Genomic DNA, 4,642 nt, shown 5'->3' with positions numbered 1-4,642 from the left:
ACTCTATTCTTTTGAAATTTGTCATCGTGTTTTTCATCACTGCTGCTCTCAGAGTCCTTAGAATTAGGACTAAGTGGTATTCGTGAATCTCTATTTATTTCAAATTCTCTATCCCCTCTTTCATCAGTTCTGCTCTCATAGTCCTTAGGATTAGGACTAAGTGGAATAATTGACTTTGTATTCATAGTGGAAGAATTCCCATTATATTCATCAATATGAATAGAGTTGTTACGTAATGAATATGTTGATGTTGTACAAAGCGAAACTTCACTATCAGTAGAATCCATCCCTTTCAAATAGAACAGGTTGAATGATACAAATGCAAAGTCTCCTAAGGATATTATATATCTTAGAGAATGAAATTTTCCTTTCAAAAATTTTCCCTCCAAAAAGTTTCGCCAAAATATCTCCCTCCAAAAATTTTGTTAGATTTATTTCCCTTCATTATTTTATTCTACAATCTATTGAGATATGTAAACTAAATTTTTTTATGAAATAAATCTTTAAAGTTAAAATTGTAAACTACAACTTTTACCTAAATTATCTTAATAGTTAAAGTATATAATATTTACAAAATAATTGAATGTTTTTTTTAAATTTTATAATACATTCTAAAACAAATTAATCCCACATTCACACCGTTGTAAAACGTTCCCATAATATTCGCTTTATCATAGTTTCTTATATCGCCATAAAAATATTAACATGTTATTTTTTTTTTTAAATAGATTAATTCCACATTAACTATACGGTAAAACATCTTCATAATTTCACCTATATAATAAATTCTATTATCATTATTACTCACATCACATCATGTTTTTTTGAGGTTTGTTAAAATACTTGGAGCGAATTTGCGGAGCAAATACATTGCTATCAACAACATATTCAATGAAGAATTCTCGCAATTGAAAGGTTAGTTAATTTTTTTCCTTGCAAATTTTAATATTAAATAAGTTTAATGAAGTAGATTTTTTTTTTAAATTAAAACTTTTTGCAAGACAAATTTACCCAATATGTCCGTTGTGAGCATGGTGGGCCCAGTAAAGCACATGACGGCCAAATGGGCCTGGTAATGCTCACGACGGCCAAATAGGCCTATAGGATAGGGGCGATGAGTATGGTTGGCTTGCCTGCCACCCCACAGGTGTGCGAGTTGCGAGGGTGGTGTGGGGGGGTGCTACTGCAACCCCCCCAGCGCAACCCTGCAGGCGGGTGGGCTGCTGAGGTGGGGGGTTGTGACAGTCTCCCCCCATGCCACCTCGGTGGCCCAGTGGCCTGCTGGGTGGCAGGGTGAGCGGGGGGGCTACGACAACCTCCCCCCATGCCACTCCGGTGGCCCGCCCGCTCGCAGGGTGGTAGGGTGGTTCTCGGAATCGCCCTGCCACCTCGCAGGCCACTGGGCAACTAGGGTGGCACAGGGGGACACTGTCGCAGCCCCCCCGGGCGACCACGGCGGCCTGCCTACCCTTCGGGGTGGCGGGGTGACTATTGAGTCACCCCACCACCCCACGAGCAGGTGGGCCACTAGGGTGGCGCGGGGGGGGGGCACTGCGGCAGCCTCCCCCCATGCCACCCAGGTGGCCCACCCGCCCACGAGGTGGCAGGGTGATTGGGTGAGCCGCTGAGGTGGCGCGGGGGGGAGGTTATGGCAGCGCCCCCCCCGGGCCACCCCAGTGGCCTACCCACTCGCAGGGTGGCGGGGCGATTCTCAGAATTGCCCTACCACCCCATAGGCGGGTAGGTCACAGGGGTGGCACGAGAGGGGTTGGGTGAAGGGAAATGGTTGGGCCACTATGGTGGGATAGGGGGCTGAACCTAGTAGCTAGCTCAGTTAGTCGGTCGATTTTCAGGGTGCGACGGCAGGTCGATGTATCTTTTAGTTTTATTTTTTTTTAAATTGTTATGCTTTATAAATTTAATTATCATTTATCATTTTCGTTGTTAATTTAAGTTAATATGTTTTCGTCATTTATTGGTTTATGTGTTTCTTTTTCTTCAGGAAAATGGCATCAAAGAAGATTTCTGTGAATCTTTTTGGGCCAAAGACTATGAAAGGTGGATCTTCAAAAAACATTGGCGAACGAACTCCACCTGAGTTGATGGCTACAAATCTTTCAAGTGCCTCAAATGATAAGAATATGATTTCATACTAGAAGAAATCAAAAGAAGTGAAACTTTCATCAAGAATCTGGTATGTGAAAGAAAGAGAAAGCCAAAATGTGAATATATATCTATATATTGATATACCGAATGATAATGGAATTTATGAAGTGACGGGAAGAGTCGTAGACATGTGTTTGATACCAGACAGTGAAGTTGTTTACATACTTACAAAACTTCCCAAGTCACATGAAAGGATTAAATACCAGTTATCATATTCATTGTATGACACGAGAGAGGTATCTACAAATTTGTGTAAAAAAATTGTAAATGAGATGAAACAAAATATCATAAATATTGTTATTTATATTTTTGTTTTGCGTTCTTGTAACTGTATCACTATATTTTTTTAACTTTGTTTTTATTGACATATGATATTTTGTTTGGCAAAATTTTTTTGAAAGTTGTTCAATTAGGTTGGGAGGCATTCATTTCATAGAGCATGATATTATGAAAGTTGTCAACAGTTTCTACTTAGTGTCAGAAGAAGATATGGCAAACAAGCAAAATGTAGTAATTGATGATGCTACAAACTACATCCAAGAGATTAGAAAAAAAGGCTTCTAGTGGATAAATCTAGCAAGGGTAGACAAGTTACTTTTAAAGATGATGAAGTTGAAACTGACAGTGAAGAATATGTTGTCATTATTGAAGATGACATTGGAACTGAGAAGAGCGATAAAAGACCAAAAGTAACAATTCCCAAGAATAAAACTGTTACAATTAATGATGAGAATGTTATGAAGAAGAAACGTAAAGTTGAAGCTTTTGAAGTAGTCATTACCAACCATCAAGAACCTAGTGAAACTTCAAAAGAAAGCAGAGAAATCATTACACCAGGAGCTGATTTATAGGATGGCATTATCAAAACAAAACAAAATGCCAGTCGACAAATTTTGAAAAAGATAAACTTAATTGAGAGTGGTCGTACATTTCATCTTAATGTCAAACAAATCTATAAGGAAAGTGAAGGACAATGTCAATATCAAGTCAGAAAGCCACATCATTTGCATTGTCACAACTTGAAGACATTGATGAGGTACAATCCATATGCTCATGTGGTTAGTTATATGCTTCTTGTTGATCCAGTTCAAGTTCCCCACAAAGAAGCATTTGATAAGTCAAAATGTTTTGAATACAATTATTATGTTCTTGGGGGGAACCATTCTGTAGAAGCTCAAAGACAATTGATGGAGGAATATCCCAATAACCCATGTTTTGAAACAATGAAATGTATCATTTATGCTAGTTGATCAGATACAGAAGCAAAGTTAGTGGCATGGGATCATAATTCAGATAATGAATATAGGATGTCTATGACTTTCATCCAAAGGGTTGGATTTATTCATAGTGAATTTGAAGAAAAATGTGGTGGGGACAGGATAAATGTTACTGTAGATTTCCAAAAGGAATGTTGTGTGGAAATAGGCTATCCAATTGAAGATAAAATCAAAGCAAACGGTGGAAAAGGTGGCAAATTTAGTGATTTATTAAAAGGTGTTGATAACATTTTCCAGTTGGCATTTAGAACTGGAGAGATATGTGAGTTGATTAATGATATTTTTAGCATGTGGGAAAACATTGGCATTAAAAACCAAAAGGTCAAAAAGTCTAAGCCATTAATATGTAGCAATAGTAAATCAAGTCCTGAAATGAAGCAGTTTCCAGAAGATATGACTATCACACCTTGGAGAGCATTGCAAGGAGTGAAGGATGAAAAAATTGTCAAAGCAATATTATCTCATGTGAGGTCAGGGGAATTATCATTGGAGGAAATAACTGAGGAATTTCAAAAGTAAGTTTGTTGAATTATTTTTATTTATTTCTATATTATAATTTTGTTTTAAATATAATATATTTTTCTTGGTAGTATTTTTTATACATATCATTATATTAACTTTTTTTACTTTATCTATGCAGTCACAAAGTTTACATGAAAATTCAAGAACAAATGGTTAAATTGTTGAATGAAGATAGTTGGGATGATGTTGTACGCAACTATCCAGATTCATGTTCTACATCAACATTAAAAGTTTTTTATCTTGCATTTAAAAAGGTATATTGATTTATATATTCATTTTTATTCATCTGTGTACTATTTTTAATTTATAACTTACACATATACTTGTTTATTTTATAAGAGATGAAGAAGGATAATATGGAGCACCAAATAGTTTCATAACCTTTATTGAAAAATAAAGATCGAAAGACTGAAGAAGCAACGTATTAAGAAAGTTTAACTTGATCTAACTCTTACTCATTTCATTTGGAATGGGCTAGACACTATTCAATATCAAATAATACAACACGATTGTGAAGACATTGCTAAACTCGTATCTAAAAGGGATTATGCCCTAGTTATTGTAGATATTCCTCATGGTTTCAATATTCCAAATATTGACTATGATAGTGACCCTTATACTTATCAAGCTCTTAGTAAAGTGGTTGCGGAATTTCTAGAAGTCACATCAACACCATT

This window comes from Pinus tabuliformis, chromosome 3_1 (genome assembly GCF_031772625.1).
Source record: "Pinus tabuliformis cultivar Carrire ecotype Pingquan chromosome 3_1, CPIR1, whole genome shotgun sequence".
Lineage (NCBI taxonomy): Eukaryota > Viridiplantae > Streptophyta > Pinopsida > Pinales > Pinaceae > Pinus > Pinus tabuliformis.
This window is presented reverse-complemented; position numbering follows the sequence as displayed.